The following is a 19,078-nucleotide window of genomic DNA, read 5'->3' on the forward strand; positions in this document are numbered from 1 at the left end:
CACTCAGGTTTGGCCCCATGGCCCTTCTGTCCAAACCTGAGCAGTGCTGTGACCCATGTTTTTAAAGTCACAACACCATTCACTCAACTTTGGCCCTGCAGTTCCCCCTACTTCACCCCCCAAATCATGACACAGGTGCCCTGGTGCTAAACCTGAGTGGGCAGTGAGGCAGCCAGCGCTGCTCCTTGTTGTCACTGCAGTTGGAAGGGCCCCAACGCTAATGACTCGGCATCCCTCCCAATGGTACGGACAGGCGTACAGCTGTGGGTGCCACTGTAGAGATCAATACAGCTTCTCATCCAGCACTACTTTCACTTTTCATTAAAGATATCCAAATCGTAGACCCCCTCAGCTGTCTCTTAGGGGGGAGGGATAGCTCAGTGGTTTGAGCATTAGCCTGCTAAACCTAGGGTTGTGAGCTCAATCCTTGAGGGGGCAATTTGGGGCAAAAATCTGTCTGGGGATTGGTCCTGCATTGAGCAGGGGGTTGGACTAGATGACCTCCTGAGGTCCCTCCAACCCTGATAATCTAGGTTGCTAGAATATGGGTGCTATTTTTTTTTTTTTTTTTTGGTGTAGGCAATGCCACAATGAATAGGTGTATAGTCCCTGACCAATACGAAAACAATCTTCTCAGCAATTTCTCCACAGGAGCCAAGCTGGAAAGTGGTTATAAGACCCAGTTCTGAGCAACTTTGGCCTCTTATATTTACAGCAAATGATTAGCTCACATTTCAAAACACTGGTGTCACAATGCTCTCCAGCATGGGCTGATGGCTCAGCATGTGTGTTTATAATGCAAACACAATACACAACTACATCTAGTGCAGTTCCCTTGCAGGAAAGGGGCATGATTAGGTAGTCAACCCCCTAGTCCAGGTTGAAGCTAGCTCCTCAGGATAAGCCTAATTTTCAACTGTTCCTAGAATTTACTGATCATCCTGAAATGTTTCATGTTGCGGCTCATTGCAGCATACAGTTTGTTTCTGGGAAGTTTGGCAATATTCAGACAGTTTTAAGTTATACAGTGTTTTAGAAATGTACCTTTAAAAAATATTCTAAGGCCCTTTTAACTCGTTATGGCCCCCAAGTCATCTGCTGTGGATTCACCCACATAAAGGGACCATAAACCCAGTAGAACTGGCTCCCAGTCAAGTGACCTCTTATCAATGGATATGAGCCATTTATCTATATACATGCAGCGTCCAGGCTGTTGTCAAGTATAATAGTGTAGTGTCATTGCATCCTGGTTAAGAGGGGGAGCCATTACAGCGGAAGTGATGACCTAATATTTCATATATGTCCATCCCATGTTGGGATTACTGAGGTGGGTTCATAACTGCCCTTATGCCCACTAAAAGACATGAAAGGGGACAGATATGTACTTCCTTGACCAGTCATTCCATGGTATCATTCCCTACTTGATGGGTGAATCACTTGAGAGAGCTGCTGCTGTGGCTCAGGACTGCAGTTCACACTGCAACATCCTCTGCCCTAATTAAGGAACAAACCAAACAGAATGGCTATTCTCCAAATGCCTGCTCCTCCCTTTAACCATCCACCTCAGCCATCTACAAGGCCAGAGGTAGCACAACAGGAAAACTCCTTTTCTGCCTGTCTTTCTCCCATGCCTTTTGCACCATGCAGTACCATGACCCTCATCCTGCATCTTGAGTTTATCTTTATTCAAACAACTGCAGCTACTACAGTATTGTATTGCTTGCTGCCAAAGCAGAGCTAACACAGTGACACAGGGGACAGCGTGGACAAATGTCATCTCATAATCCCACGGTTATGCTGACAGCGCTCACACCATCCTCTTCCACCACACACTTGAGGGGGGGAAAATAAAAATAATTATAAGGAATTATTAATTCATTAATCTCTTTTTGTTACCACTTACAACCTTGTTCTATAGGCTTGAAGCACAGAAACACCTTTCCCTTGAACTATTCAGAAAGCACAAAAGTTAACGTGACATACCGGCATGTGGGCGTGTGTGGGTTGGCTTTGGGGGGAGGGTTCTCTGTATCTTTCACAGATTAAGCTGCACAAGATGTACCAGTTGCTCTGGTAACAAAGCTTTTTTCTTTAAAAAAAAAAAAAAAAGAAAGAAAGAAAGGAAACATCATTTTAAGTGTTCTCCCAGTTAAGACTTAGCTGCTTGTGTGACATAATAAAAATCAACTGAGAAGTCCACATTTCAGGGCCATACACGCAATTTGATTCAGCTAGGGAAAGGAGTGTCTAGGCTATTTTTTTTAAATATTACTGTGATAGGGCCATGCCAAATTTAGGATTTAAGTTTTAATTCTAAGCATCAGCTAGTAGGTACTATTTTATACTACTAGCTTAGTCTTCTTTTCTGCCCCAATAAGAGCTGATGAAAATTCACCAAACCAATCCATGTATATGTACATATTTAAGGAAAGGAACAGTGGCTGAAATCTGCCTAAAGATGTGCAGCATCCAGGCTGTTGTCAGGCATATTAGTGTAATGTTCAAAAAAAGAGCTAGATAAATTCATGAAGGATAGGTCCACCAATGGCTATTAGCCAGGATGGGCAGGGATGGTGTCCCTACCCTCTGTTTGCCAGAAGCTGGGAATGAGGGACAGGGAAAGGATCACTTGATGATTACCTGTTCTGATCATTCCCTCTGGGGCACCTGACATTGGCCACTGTCAGAAAACAGGATATTGGGCTAGGTGGACCTTTGGTCAGACCCAGGATGGCTGTTCTTATGTCATTGCATTCTGGTTAAGGGAGGGAGCCATTACAGAGGAAATGAGGACTTAACATTTCATACTATGCCTTTCATACTGAAGGATCCCCAAAGCACAGCAATGTAATCTTCACAGGCAAACCCTTACAAACTTGAAGTCAATAGGGCTTCACAAGGGCACAGGCATCTGCCTATGTAGGTCAATTTGCTGGACCCTGAGCCACTGTACATATAAATGAAATGCTTCACTCACCCTCCTGAAATGCAGCCACCATTGGAGCTGAAACACACAGTTACTAAACAACAGTATGCAGCAATGCTACACAATAGTTTGGTCAATATGGAGTTGGGTTTCCTGTCCCAGAAATTTTTAGGTATTCTAAATGTTACTATCCAAATTAGAGTTTAGCTAAGACAATGGAGTTAGTATCTTCTCTTACACCTTGCTTAGTTTATGAAATCTGTCAATCCATAATCACAAATGGATATACTCCCATAACATGGTGATGGGCAGCAGTACAAAACCCTGAGAAGAAAGATAGCTGGAGACTACAAGAACCAACACAAATGAAGGTACAATACTACACAAAATTTCATCAGACTCTAGCTGTGCACTACCTTACGTAACCATGTGATCTTGTCAGGGTTACCTTCCCTTCAGCCCCCTTCCTATTGTTTGCAAAATGCACTTGTTATATCTTGTCTGAAAATTAGATGTCAGCTCCTTTGAGCAAGGTGCTTGTTTTACTATGTGTTTGTATAGAGCCGAGGACATTGGGGCCTCTAGACACTATTACAATGTTAACAGTGATAATTCACATCTTACCTAATTATTCACCTTTAAAATCTTGCTCAGGAGTTTCTGGTAACTCAAATACAGCAGTCTGTATCGTGAACAGACAAGAGGGGACCAATACTGTTAGCTGAGCAAGTATGCAATGCATATGGGGGGGTTTTGTGTGTGTGTTTCTTTCTTTTAAATATTTAGCCCAGTCTCCCAGACAAGTCACAGCAGTTAGTTTTCAGATATGAAAGCTCTGTGAATAAACTAGGATTCATTCTTTTCAGTAACAATCCCCTTGGGTCATAATAATTTTGTGCTTTACAGTAACTCTTTTCCCACTCAGCTAAAAGATCAGTGATTAATCACCAAACTGTTGACCATCAGTCTTTCAGACAGAGAGATAATAAAGCAACTATTATTAAAACAATTAATGCCGTCCTTGTCTTGCATTACTTGCTTGAACTCTCCGGGTATCAGCTAACAACAAGCTCAGGAATCTGCAATGTCTGTTCCACAGTCCCCAGGAGAACAATCCCTAGTCCAATGTAGGAAGATGTGGCATTGCAACCCTAGTTATTTGCTTCCCTCCATAAAATGTTGAAGAAAATATCTCAAAACAACCTTTAGCAAATCTACTTGCTACAGAAACAGCATTCAGCCACTCAATTAAATTCACAAAGCACTACCGTGAAATAGCTGTGAGCCAGCAGGGCATTCTGGGTATTGATGTGTAAATGAGCACACCAACAATTGTGCTTGAAAACTGTAGGCCCTTAGTTATCCCAGTTCATTGGGCCAGCTCCAGATTTAGGCAAAATATTACTGGGTTTATGCCCTGTTCCCATGGCATTCTCTATGGTTTGAGCTGAGCACTAGAAGTTACTGGAAGTCTAGATCCTTCCAGAACTCTGCTAGATGCTAACTTCAAGTACTTCATTTACTTAAAGATACAACCTGCCAAAGTAAATTTAGACTGGGCCAAATGCATGCACACACACACAATCCCCTTGGGTCATCATAATTTTGTGCTGTACAATAACTCTTTTTCCATTCAGTTAAAGGCTCAGTGATTAATCACCAAAAACTATTGACCACACACAATATCAATATAAATATATACACACACACACATACACACACCCCCACTCTAGGTGCACTACAGAGAACAAGTATAAAGATGTGTCCTTCTCTTTCATGTAGTTTTCTAACTCTGATCTAATAGCTAAAGAGGAACTAAAGATAGGATTGTAATCCAAGCACAACTCATAATCTAACTCTTGTAACCCTGGTCCCTCCCCACTTGGTTTAGTCAGAACCGTTTGTGTTATGTCTGTGGCAGATTGAACGCACCTTGGATTAGGACCTTTTGCTTGTTCTGTAGAGAGCCATGCACACCTTTTTAACAAACAAGTGATAAATAAGAAGGCTATAATTGTTGGTATTTTAAAGACAGTCTCCTCTGAGTGTGTGATCAAAGTGAATGGATATTGTATCACTCAAATCATTTTAAAAATAACCCTTTCCATTGGATACCCATTCCTATAAGACATGATTCCTATTCTTGTAGATAGGCATTCAGAGGGCTTCTGTATTAGAAACCTTTAACATAGCCACAGATGATAATCTAGACAGAAAGATCATTCTAAAGACACATCCAATTAACTAAATTCAATACATTGTATTGTTGTGGATGAGTGGGATGCCATTTGCCTACATACAACAGCAATATAGAGAGCAAATGGCTGAACAGAGGAGTAACTACCACTCAGCCTAAGTCGTAGGGTAAACAGTAACATACGTGCTTAGCATTACTACTGTAAGTAGTCCCATGGATTTCATGGGGCTGAGCACTGTAGTTTGGTAAAGACCTGGTATAAAAGAGTAGCATGTTTGAAAGGAATTATCTCAACATAAGTTGCATACAGTGGATTCTGCTTATTAGTGGCCTCTCAGTTCCCAGAAAAGAGTTGCCATTATCCCGAGGTTGCAAATATGTGGAAGGCAGGTTTGCCAGGCTGCTGCAAGGGGAAAAAAAAGCTGGGGTTTAGCTTTCCTGGCCTACGCGGCAGCAGCCAGCGAAGGAAGCATGGGGATGCTCCGAGCCTGGGCCACTGGTGTCAGGGCAAGTTGCACACTGAAGAGCACAGGGAGATGTATTTTGCCTTCCCACAGGCCCCCTATCCCCAACACTCCTGGTCCCCATGGAAAGCTGCCATCCAGCATGCTGCCCTGCCTGTAGCCTCTCTTCCCATGCCCAGGACAGCAGCACAGGGTGGCCCCACAGCTGGGGACCTGCTGCCTACACAAGAGGTAACAGGAGTCCTGGTGCTGCAGACAGGGCCGGCTCCAGGGTTTTGGCCGCCCCAAGCAGCCAAAAAAAGCCGCGATCGCGATCTGCGGCGGCAATTCGGCGGGAGGTCCTTCGCTCCGAGCTGGAGTGAGGGACCGTCCGCCGAATTGCCGCCGAATACCTGAAAGTGCTGCCCCTCTCCGGAGTGGCCGCCCCAAGCACCTGCTTGCCAGGCTGGTGCCTGGAGCCGGCCCTGGCTGCAGAGTGGGAGGGAAGCTGCAACCCAGATTCCAGAGCTTTCCGTGGGGAGTGGAGGCACTGGGGGCCCACAAGGCTACACAGTAAGAAAAAAAAAAACATGACAGTTGCTAATATCTGAATCCCATTAACATTAAAACAAGACAGGACTGGTTGCCAGCAAAGTGTTGCTAATAACTAAAAGATGTCAATAATCAGGACTGACAATAGCCGGCATCCACTGTATATGGTGGGGCAGATGCATAACACCATTTTTGCACTCAGATGTGCTTTCCTGTAGCAAGATAGAAACAAAGGAAATTTGTACACTATTTTACTATGCACCCCAAGAACAATAAGCAACCACCTCAGGCTGCATGGCATTTGTGGGGGAACCTCCACAGGGTGCAGGTGGTCAGTACTGTGCTTCCCTCTGACCTGCCCACTTCTTCCCTGGCTCACCCACTGCCTGCAGTATCCTACCATGTAGATCCCTGGACCAGCCAAGAGCCCTCTACATGTGCCGCTGAAGAGGGGGAGGACACATTTTCTGCATGGGGAGTGGGAGAGTCTCATTCAAAAAGGTTTGTCATGCAGGATCAAGAGGCAAACAAATCAGACCCTTTAAAGCTAAAGGCTGCTGTAACATACCTACCCCTACCAAAAAAACACAGTAAAGAAGTCTGAGTAAACTTAACTCTGTTTGTTATACAGAATTCTAGTTTACATATGCATATGTGATTTATAGAAATAAGAGTATCTCTATTCTTCCCGAATATATTTAGGAGGATAGTACTTAGTTATCATTCTCATAGTGCAAAGCACTATAAAGTCACATCACCATGAACAGGAGAAACAACACACAGGAGTCATTGTCCAGCAATCTTCAACATTTTGTGGTCTTCACACAGCCTTGAGAAGCATGCAATACTTCATTCCATCCAGGCAGCTACATCACAGAGCCACACTCACCGGGGATGTCCCCTGCCCCAGTGTTAGTCCCTGCAAAAGTTGATTCAGCAATCTTCCTCTGCTCATCTGACCCTCATGTGCCACAAACTCAAGGGGTTTTTGTCTGATTGTCTTGATGTCAGGTATGACTCTGGTTATGTTGTAAATTTGGGCGATTACTTCGTTAGTGTTGTGCACAAGGTATAGCTAATGTGCAGCCATTGCCTGTAGCGTTTAAATTCAAAGGCAGCAAGCCTCTGAATGTCCTGTTTCCTTAGTATCCACATCTCACATATAGCACAATGCTGAAGACGAGACTATAGCAATTTCATTTTACACTTCCAAGTAATACTTTAACTTCGCTAAATGTGGCTGTGTCCTAGAGCAGTGGTCACAAGTCCAATTCTGTCAGATCTCTATATGATGTTTAGCATCCCTTGTAAGCATGCTACCCAGGTATTTGAAGTGCTCACACTCCATGGCCTCATCAGATTTGGGGAGGAATATCTTTGCCTTTTCAACAGACTTATGTAACCATTGCCTTTGTCTTTTCATACGATATCTTTACACTGAAATTCTCTGCTTCCTCCACTACTCATTCTAGCAATTTTTGAACCTCTCCTTGCAACAATCTAATCAGATTGATATCATCAGTGAAGCACAGATGACTAATTTTTGGTACATTATCCTGTAGCTTTCCATCAGTGACTCCTCTTAAGATTTCTGCAAGATAACTCTTGAAGATAGTTGGTGATAGCATGCAGCCCTGCCTGACACTTATTCTCAGGTGAAACTACTCTACTCATGCCCCACAAAACACCAAAGCCATTGTGCATCTTTCAAGATTTGTATCAGTCTTATTACATTTGCACTAGCTCCAGCCACCTGCAGAATTACCCAAAGAGGTTTACAGAGGGTCCTGTGGCACCTTTAAGACTAACAGAAGTATTGGGAGCATAAGCTTTCGTGGGTAAGAACCTCACTTCTTCAGATGCAAGTAATGGAAATCTCCAGAGGCAGGTATAAATCAGTGTGGAGATAACGAGGTTAGTTCAATCAGGGAGGGTGAGGTGCTCTGCTAGCAGTAGAGGTGTGAACACCAAGGGAGGAGAAACTGCTTCTGTAGTTGGATAGCCATTCACAGTCTTTGTTTAATCCTGATCTGATGGTGTCAAATTTGCAAATGAACTGGAGCTCAGCAGTTTCTCTTTGGAGTCTGGTCCTGAAGTTTTTTTGCTGTAAGATGGCTACCTTAACATCTGCTATTGTGTGGCCAGGGAGGTTAAAGTGTTCTCCTACAGGTTTTTGTATATTGCCATTCCTGATATCTGACTTGTGTCCATTTATCCTCTTGCGTAGTGACTGTCCAGTTTGGCCAATGTACATAGCAGAGGGGCATTGCTGGCACATGATGGCATATATAACATTGGTGGACGTGCAGGTGAATGAGCCGGTGATGTTGTAGCTGATCTGGTTAGGTCCTGTGATAGTGCTGCTGGTGTAGATATGTGGGCAGAGTTGGCATCGAAGTTTGTTGCATGGGTTGGTTCCTGAGTTAGAGTTGTTATGGTGCGGTGCGTGGTTGCTGGTGAGAATATGCTTAAGGTTGGCGGGTTGTCTGTGGGCGAGGACTGGCCTGCCTCCCAAGGTCTGTGAAAGTGAGGGGTCATTGTCCAGGATGGGTTGTAGATCACTGATGATGCGTTGGAGAGGTTTAAGCTGAGGGCTGTAGGTGATGGCCAGTGGAGTTCTGTTGGTTTCTTTTTTGGGCCTGTCTTGTAGCAGGAGGCTTCTGGGTACACGTCTGGCTCTGTTGATTTGTTCCTTTATTTCCTTGTGTGGGTATCGTAGTTTTGAGAATGCTTGGTGAAGCTCTTGCAGGTGTTGGTCTCTGTCTGAGGGGTTGGAGCAGATGCGGTTGTACCTCAGTGCTTGGCTGTAGACGATGGATCGTGTGGTGTGTCCGGGGTGGAAGCTGGAGGCATGAAGGTAGGCATAGCGGTCGGTGGGTTTTCGGTATAGGGTGGTGTTAACGTGGCCATTGCTTATTTGTACTGTGGTGTCCAGGAAGTGGACCTCCCGTGTAGATTGGTCCAGGCTGAGGTTGATGGTGGGGTGGAAGCTGTTGAAATCATGGTGGAATTCTTCCAGGGTCTCCTTCCCATGGGTCCAGATGATGAAGATGTCATCAATGTAGCGTAGGTAGAGAAGGGGCGTGAGTGGACGAGAGCTGAGGAAGCGTTGTTCCAGGTCAGCCATAAAGATGTTGGCATATTGTGGGGCCATGCGGGTGCCCATAGCGGTGCCACTGGTCTGGAGGTATATATTGTCACCAAATTTGAAATAATTGTGCGTGAGGATAAAGTCACAGAGCTCAGCAATAAGTTGTGCTGTGTCATCATCAGGGATACTGTTCCTGACAGCTTGTATTCCATCTGTGTGTGGGATGTTTGTGTAGAGAGCCTCTACATCCATGGTGGCTAGGTTTGTGCCATACGCTATTGAATGCCTTGACAAAATCTGTGAAGTCATGGACCACCTTCCCATCATTCTCCAACACCATCTGATATAGCTCACGCAGATTGAATATTTGCTCAACTATACCTCTTCGGGTCTAAACCTGGTTTGTTCTTCAGCCAAAAAGTTCTCTATCTTGGGTACAATCCTCTTCAAGATGAGGTGCAGCAGTATTTTGCAAAGGCATGTCAATAATGAGATTGTGCCATAGTTTTCACAAACCATCAGGTCCTTCTTTTGAAGAATAGGAACCATCAGGGACTGTCCCCCAGTCTTGGGCCATCTTCCAGATTCCAAAAGTCACATCGGGTGCCTCTCCACCACTTTAAACTAGTTCTGCTTGTATGTTATCCACTCCAGGGGCTTTACAGTGTTTATATTCTGGGCCAAATGCTGCAGTCTTTAGGGCACTGGGGATTTTGCCCTACATTTAGAACTTTAGCATTGCTTTATCTTGCAGGGTACAAACTACTGTGCTGTGGAATAAGTCTATAATTACACACTATTGATTGTTTAATTAGCTGGTAAATGCCATCTAATCACTAAGCCATTACACGGTTTATTCTGTCTTCTAAATTAGAGTGTTATGAGATCTAAAAGCTACAAGTCATATGGGTATTGTTCTTAGAGGTACTTGGCAACTGATAGGTGGAAGAAGGAATAGCATTATTTCAGGATAAAAAAAAAAAAGAGAGAGAGAGAAGGCATCCCAGAATGAAAGGGGTGGGCAACATTGCAACCTCTGCATGCTCCTCCCAACCTCCAGCTGTGCACATGGTCTAGTTATGTAGTACAGCAGTGGGGAAGGGAGTCCCAAACTGGACACCAGAGACCACAAAAAGGCAATGCAATGCAGTTAGTTATATGTAAGATAGTGGTGTGATGTACAAGGGGAATATTCTATGAAGTGAACACTCCTCAAGGTTAAATAATTTCTCCTACTTTCCACAGGTAAGAAAAATTGTTGCCTATAATTTTCACCAGTTCCAATTAACATGTTTGCTCACCTTAAATCGTCAAAGCATTGTATAGGAGATCAAATATTTCAGATAATATAGAACTCTCCAAAGGTGTTTCCATTATCGTAGCACATAGTTGACTGAATGTAGAAGTGTAAGCAGCAAAACAATGAGTCAATGGCTGATTATTTTAAGACCGATTAATTGTATTCATGTATTCAAGATGACAGAATTAAACACAAAACAATAACCTCATCTTAAATAGACTAAGACTAGGTAGTTCCCTCTCTCAAAATTATTCTAAAATCTGTTCCATTAGACACAGAATTAGAAAAATAAAGAAGCTCTTCCAGTTCAACTGAAGCGATCAACCACTACCAAAGTGGTTTCTCATTAAAACGACCACCACCAGAGAGAGAGAGAGAGAGCGAGAGATGCAGTGCAAGAGGATTTACTGACACCCCTGCTCCCCTAGATATTATTTGTAGCCGAGAGCTTCCAGTGGCCTGTTGCAGTTAGGAGAGAGATACATGACTAGAAAAATCCTTATTACTAATCTATCATTCAGGGGGAAGGGATAGCTCAGTGGTTTGAGCATTGGCCTGCTAAACCCAGGGTTGAGTTCAATCCTTGAGGGAGCCACCAAGGGATCTGGGGCAAAATCAGTACTTGGTCCCGCTAGTGAAGGCAGGGGGCTAGACTTGATGACCTTTTGGGGTCCCTTCCAGTTCTATGAGATAGATAGATAGATAGATAGATAGATAGATAGATAGATAGATAGATAGATAGATACCTATATTTTTTGGTGATCCTTATATATAGGTAACTTTTAAGACCAGACTGTGGCTCACACTTACATGGGTACTCCATGGTGGGGCTGTTGTTCATGGAGCCTCCTGCCCTAGCTTGTGCCCCCGAGCAAGGGTTTTGCTCTTGAGTTCACAAACTGATCCCTGCTACCACTTCCTGGTGGAACAGGCTTTTCCCAAAGGGGCAGGAAGCAGATGTGGCAAACGCCTGCCATTGGTCTACAAGAGTACTGTCTCTCCATAAGGTACAATTCCTCCCAGTGGTCTTGTTGAGATAGTGTAGCTCAAGCGAGGAACTGCTTCCATAGTTACAATGGATGTAGATCGATAGTCTATTTTTTTTATTGTATAGCAATCTAAGGGTGAGAGCCATGTGACTTAAAAGTGGCTTTGCATCATTACCCTTCTAGTTGTCCAGTAATTTTGAATGATGAAAGACTGTTCATCAATACCACTGAGCGCCAACTGCAATCACCAAGAATGGTATTCTAGAAATTATGCCTATGAAATTTGTTGGCAATTAATGTTTTCTATCACGCTGTGCCCATCTCACACAATATGGATAGGGAAAGACATTTCACAGCAATGTCATATTGGACCTACGCAAGCTAGAAAGTGTAGTGCGCTAATATTTCAGGAATTCTTATTTGCGTGTGGCAGTCTTGGGCTGGTTGATGGGGAAATTGCTAATATCTGAAGCACTTTGGTAAGATTTTTGTTACCTCCCCCAGAGTCATGCTCACCCCCACAAACAGTGGGAAACAAAGAACGACGGAGTGTGGAAAAGAGCTCCTGTAGCAACACTTTTTATTGCAACTGCTCTGACTGTTCATATTCTTGCTCTAGTAAGAAATGTCAATCCTCCGAGCCCTCGCTGTGTCAAGATTGTTACAGCATTCAGTCATCAGAACACTATGACTAGCTGCTTTATTAATGCAAATGAAGGGGTTTTGCACTCCACTGCAAACCCTGCAGTCCCTGTCAGTCAGAACCAGCTCCCTTGAGATCAAGGGGAGACTGACCCCTAGTTTATTCTGGCCCTTGACAGCAGGCCCCAGCGGTTGTCATTACAACTTCTCCTTCGCTAGTGGCCTAACAGGCGCTCTGTGCTGTTTGAAAAGAGGTCAGCACAGACCAGGAATCTGCACCAGTGCAAAACAAGCCCTATGTAAAAAGCACTACATGAGTAAGGCAACGGTGGCCAACATATTGGGCCTACAATATGTTTGGTCGAGTGCTAGCCTACATATTTGTAGACCTGGGGTTCAAGTCCTGGCTCTGCAATCAATCTGATGTGACACCTTGAGCAAGCCATTTAACCTGTTTCACCTCCCGCTCTTCATCAATCCTGTTTATTTAGCTCTTTGAGGCAGGGACTGTCTCTTACAATGTGTTTGTACAGCACCTAGCATAATGAGGCCCTGATCTCAGTTGAGGCCCTTTAACAGTATTACAGTAGTGCAGGGGTAGGCAACCTTTCAGAAGTGGTGTGCCAAGTCTTCATTTATTCACTTTAATTTAAGGTTTCGCGTGCCGGTAATACATGTTAACGTTTTTTAGAAGGTCTCTCTCTATAAGTCTATATCATATAACTAAACTATTGTTGTATGTAAAGTAAACAAGGTTTTCAAAATGTTTAAGAAGCTTCATTTAAAATTAAATTAAAATGCTGATCTTACGCCACCAGCCTGCTCAGCTCGCTGCCAGTCTGGGGTTCTGTTCACCTAGGCCGGCAGCGGGCTGAGCGGGGCCTGTGGCTGGGACGCCGGCTGGCAAGGGGCCAGCAGCAGGGACCCCAGACCTGGGGGGGGGGGGGGGGTGTGTGTTTCAGGGGTCAGGGCAGAGGGTGCAGCGCAGAAGGCTGGGTGTGGGGGGGGGGGGTTCAGAGGTCAGGGCAGAGGGATGTGGGGGGGTTCAGGGGTAAGGGCAGAGGGCTGGGGGGGTGTGGGGGTACAGGGCAGAAGGCTGGGTGTTGGGGGGACTCGAGGTCAGGGCAGAGGGCTGGGGGGGTGTGGAGGTGCAGGGCAGAAGGCTGGGTGTGGGGGGGGTTCAGGGCAGAGGGCTGGGGGTGTGTGGAGGTGCAGGGCAGAAGGCTGGGTGTTGGGGGCAACTCGAGGTCAGGGCAGAGGGCTGGGGGGGGGTGGGGGTGCAGGGCAAAAGGCTGGGTGTTGGGGGAGGTGAGGGCAGAGGGCTGGGGGTGTGTGGGGAGTGCAGGGCAGAGGGCTGGGGTGCTCAGCTCGTGGGGGTGCTCCCAGCCCCCTGCCCTGAGCGGCTCTGTCCCTACCTCTCTCTGCCTGCTCTACGGAGCAGCGAGCACGCTGCTGCTCGGCTCTGCTCCGCTCCCCCTCCCCCTCACAAGGGCCATCGCCGGCACGGAGAGGGAGGGGGAGGAGGAGGGGTCGGAATGCACCATGCTGTGGGAAGAAGCGGGGGAGGAGGGAAGCTTGGCTGCCGCAGGACCAAGCTTCTGTCTCCTGCCCCCGCAGGGGAGAGCGGTGTGGGGGGGGAAACAATAGGGTTACCGTACGTCCGTTTTTTCCTGGACGTGTCCGGCTTTTTGGTAATCAAACCCCTGTCCGGGGGGAATTGCCAAAAAGCCGAACATGTCCGGGAAAAATACCACACAGGACCGGGCCCTAAGGCAGGAAACTAGAAAGCATCCACTAATCAGGTGGAGATTTAAGCTTTCAGGGGCTGAACAGGTGGGAAATCAGTTGCATAATAGATTCCATCAACTCCTTTATTTTCTCCCTCACAAACTCCTTGTTTTCCTTTGTAAGGAGGAAGCACGCTTAAGATTTACTCTATTCCAGGCATACTGTACAATGAAACACTTGTCAAAAGTGTTGGGGGTCAAACAACCAACAATTCCTTAAGTGAATGCAAATGACAGAGATTCAAGATCTCAAATGCTGAGCAGGCTACAAATCCACAATACTTATGTGTCAACTATTAATTTCAAACTAACACATCACATACAAATCCTCTGTCCTGAGCCCTTGCTCAGTTGGTACAGAGCCTCAGGATAGGTAGAGTCAATGGCTGCAGCCACAAATTTTTATGATTTTTTTAAACAATGTAATCCTGAGAAGTGATTTTAAACTGTGATTATTTTGGTGATTAGAAATGTCCTCATGAATAGGTTTTTGGCTGTTTGACAGTCAGCTATTAAATTCAGTTTGCTCTGGCATAGTCAAGCTGCAGCACTGCTTCACTGCACCTCCAACAATCCAAAATGAGAACCTCCCACCAAGAGAACGAACATCCTTTGCACTTACATGCCACCTTCTCCGAGCACTTTCCAAAGGCTGGTAAGCATGGTCAATCTCATTTTATAGAGGGGTAGTTGGAGCCAGGGAGAGGTTAATTGACTTTCAACAGGCTCCCTGGGCATAGTTTGGGGGAAAAGGGGTCAGAGGGGCGTTGCCCCCCCAAACTGCAAGCCTCGGGCAGGTGCGGAATTCCCACCCCTCCCCCATGCGTGGCTCCATTGGCCTGACTGGAGCTCCCCCCCCCCCCCCCGCCAATATAGAAATCAAACTACGCCTATGCCAAGCTCCCAAAATCTCCCGATCCCCCATTCCCTTACTCCAGCCACTAGAATACAAAATTCTGCCTCAAATATTCTGTACCGTATCCTACCCTTTGCATAGCACTCAGCAATCTCAATAGGTGTTTCAATTACAGCCAAATTCTCTTCTGGTGTAAGGGTGTAAGTACTGAATTCAATGGCAGAATTTGGTCCCTAGCGCAGAATATGGCCTCATGTGATCAAGCAGATAAATAAGCCAGTTCACAACCCCTTTGGATTATGAGATGCGTTATCGGTTGGGTGTCAGATGATAAAGGGCAAGCCTAAGGAATACTTACTGATGATGGCAAGCACTTACTCACAGGAGCAGACCCCTTGGGCTATTCATACAACTGCTCCATAGTGAGTACAAGCGCTCCATTGTCTGACCTACAGCAAGGGAAAAATCACCCCTACTTCTGCTATTTATTTTAACAAGGTCAATAGTCTCCACCAATTGAAGTGCACAAAACAGGTGCTCCCTTTAAAACATGTTTTCTTTGAATGTTTATTTTTTTTTAATCATTTTCTATTTATGCAATGGAACCACAGAACTGCAAGGCCTGGTTAGAATGGATTTACACATCAGGCACATGGAGCAAGACAAAAAGGAGATCCTATTCCAGCAAGCGAGAGAGAGGGTGCTACCGTGAGATGCCTTTTGGGGTCCAGTATTAAGGCTCTGGGCTTGTCTACACATAAAGCACTGCAGCAGTGCCATTGTAGTGCTTTAGCGAAGGCACTACCAATGCTGATGGGAGGGCTTCTCCCATGAGCATAAGTAATCCACCTCCCTGAGAGGCAGAAGCTAGGTCAACAGAAGAAATCGCCCATCGAACTACTACTGTCTACACCGAGGGTTAGGTTGGTTTAACTGTGTAATTAAAGGGTATAGATTTTTCACACCCCTGAGCAATGGTGTTACACCAACCAAATTTCCTAGAGTAGAGCAGGCCTTACAGTCAAAATATGCACAAACTATAGGGGGGATGAGAGGCTACAGATATAGTAGTAATAACTATGAGAGCCAAGCAGAATTTCTGTTTTGGATGTAAAAAGGAGTGTTCATATTCAGATAAGTATTGGCAAATTTGAAAATCTATTTTGCTCAACTAGCAGTACAACCTGTATTAGTGTGTCCATTAGACATGCGCAGTTCAGAAATATTTCAGGTTCAGGCCAGCTAGTTTTACAAAATAGACAGAAACAATTGAACAACCCTCATGAGACTTCATGGAATCAAAATCCTGCCATCTGCTCACCCCTAACTACCTACACGGAGCACAAAAATGCATTGAGCTGCAGTGAACCATGCATCCATCATTCGCTTGCATTTGGAAATGTGGGCCAAATTCTGCTATTCCAAGTTTACACTGCTGTGACTATTGCACAGGGCTGAATTTGGGGAGTTAATGGGAGTTACTCCAAAGCTACGAGAATTCAATTGAATTCAGACATTGCATAGATTCCTAGGCCAGAATGGTGAAGGTGATCGCCTAGTCGGACTTCTTGTATAACACAGGCCATAGAGCGTCCCAAAAATAATTCATTTGGGACTAGAGCATATGATTTTTTTCTAAAGAAGTCAACCTTGAGGGTGATTACATGGGTTCTAATCTACATTACACCAAATTAGGTATACAAGCTGTGGCAGATTATTCCTGCATAGTGGCATCTCCAGAAAATAATTTAGAGGGAGCAAAAAGGTCAAAGCATCTTTGGAGATCTTCTAGTGATCTGTTTCTTTGTCCAGCTGCAAAAGACATTTTCCCAGGGAGATTTTGATGGAATGGCCATCAAGATCTTATTTCTCCCCAACTGTCGAGGACCGACACCATTAACAGTCAGTTATGCTTCATACTAACAGTTACTCTGGTTCACATCGCTTAAATTTTGTTTTGAGGCTTGAGTTCAAGTGTAATTCGGGTAATTAACCATTGGAACAATTTACCAAGGATCGTGGTGGATTCTCCATGACTGGCAATTTAAAAAAAAAAACAGTCTTGATTTAAAAAAAGAAAGATATGCTCTAATTCAAAAAGAATTCTTTTGGGGAAGTTCTATGGCCTGTGTTATACAGGAGGTCAGGCTAGATGATCACAGGGGTCCCTTCTCGCCTTGAAATGTATGAAACCAAAGTGAAAAGAAAATCTCAGTCTAAACTAGATGGGTGACCAAGCCAGAGAGTTCATATTTGGATGCAAATTTCTTTCTAGCATGTAGATATTTAGGCCTATAGTTTTGGTTTGAGCATAAATATTCTCTTCGAAGACCACCACCTTGTTTGCAATGAATACATGTGAAGCGTTCTGCATCATTTTGATTTTAACTAATCTGAGCACTTTGATTGCAAACAGTTAGTGAGATGCTTTGTGCAGAAGTGAAAAGGGGCCACACACTGAAATGATCAAAATCTCTTACCCCCCAGAAAACTAAGTGTGAATAATTTTAGAGTTTTCTGCTTCAGATACCTAGACTCTTTAAAAATCAAATATTTTGACAGGACAGGAAACACAAACAGAACTGTGTAAAGAAGAGTGTAAAGTATGTGTAGTTTCTTTGCTTTTCCATACAAGCATTAAGCTTTTGAAGGGATGTTATAGTCACAGTTTCCACTACTTGTTAGAAATATGCACATGTTAAAATAAGGTCAATCTCTACACTTATTTTACCAGCTGAAAAAAACAGTTTCAACATCAAACTAATGCTCTTGGCCTTGATGATTCAGGAAGAACAATGGAAATAAAAACAGCATATCATCATCATCAATTTAATGCAAAAACAACATCCAAAAAAAAAAAAAAATAGCAAAGAGGAAGAGTCACCAGAATATAACCTTGCTAAAGTTTGTATTTATTCCAGTTTAGAAATCCACACACTTTTAACTCCAGAAGTTTCAGTTCATCCTCAACTCATTTAAATTCTATCATCAGATTAAAGGGATTAGCCTACAGCAATGGGATGATGTGGAAGCCGGAATTCAGAACAAATATTTCCTGATAGCTTTTAAAACAAACTTTTCCTCCCTTCCTCTCTTGATTTGGGGGAAGCTTGGTGTATGCCAGTGCATGACAGCAAGTACCATGTTTTCCAAGTGACTGATTGGGAGTGTGTCCCCCCTTCCCCCCAAAAAAAGACAACTTCTTATTTGCACAATCAAAAGTGAATTTGTTCACACAGATTCACTAACTTTGTTCTGAGCTGCACATGCAAATACAGATTTTGTGTATAAATTGGGTGTGTACACTTAGGTCTTGTCTACACTAAAGGGAAAAGTTGATCTAAGCTATGCAATTCGAGTTACGTGAATAACGTAACTCAAGTCGACGTAGCTTAGATCTATTTACCACGGGGTCCACACTAGGCATTGTTGATGGGAGACGCTCTCCCGTCGACTCCCTGCACTCTTCTCGATTCAGTGGAGTACAGTAGTCGACAGGAGAGTGATCTGCAGTCAATTTAGCGGGACTTCCCAAACCCGCTAAATAGACCGCTGATGCATCGATCGCTGCGCGTGGATCCCCCGGTAAGTGTAAACAAGCCCTTAGAGGCCCTTAGAAAAGTTGAACCAGAGTGACTATTATCATAGGGTAGAACCAGAATAGATAGCATAGTCCCATGTAGAATTTGAAAACAGCTTTCAATGATTTTTAACCCCCTGTCACACCATGCAATAAGTATATTTAAGACCAACCTTAAAGAAACCCAAACAAGCTGAGATCCAAATTCTGGATCTCGGGATATTATTAGCTCATTATAGATGTCAGAGTCATCTACAAGAACTGTGTATAGATTTCAAAGAAATATCCAAAGTTTCCAGGGCTTTGATTGAGAACCATTTCCAATATTAAGAAGCATTTTAAACGAAGCTTCCAGACTTTGAAGTTCCTTTCTTGCAGTGGCCCTTTGCTAAGTACAGATTGGAAGAATGAGTCAGATTGTATCCTAGTTCTGCAATGTGGATGGGAAACTAAATTAAAACCAAACTCATTTCATTTGTCAACCAATCTAGTTCCAAATTCCGCTTTCTAGAAGTGACAGGCTAATGTATTAAACTACTGCACCATCTAGATTGCTGCCCACTGAACACATTCAGGAAAGAATGAAAATAAGGGGAAATAAAAAATAATAATCAAAAGACAGTTTCCAAGAACAATTTCAGAACTGGGAACTTCATTGTAATGAAGTTCGAGGAGGAAGATCAAATACAGGTACTGAAAGAAGTTGAAGTTCACA

General features: G+C 44.1%; 1 protein-coding gene across 1 annotated transcript in view; it reads right to left on the bottom strand.

Annotated features, from left to right (window-relative positions):
* Positions 1-19,078, bottom strand: part of TNIK (TRAF2 and NCK interacting kinase) — a 313,805-nt gene that overhangs the window by 243,103 nt on the left and 51,624 nt on the right. The window lies entirely within an intron of this gene.

The sequence above is a fragment of the Emys orbicularis genome, chromosome 9, assembly GCF_028017835.1.
Source record: "Emys orbicularis isolate rEmyOrb1 chromosome 9, rEmyOrb1.hap1, whole genome shotgun sequence".
Lineage (NCBI taxonomy): Eukaryota > Metazoa > Chordata > Testudines > Emydidae > Emys > Emys orbicularis.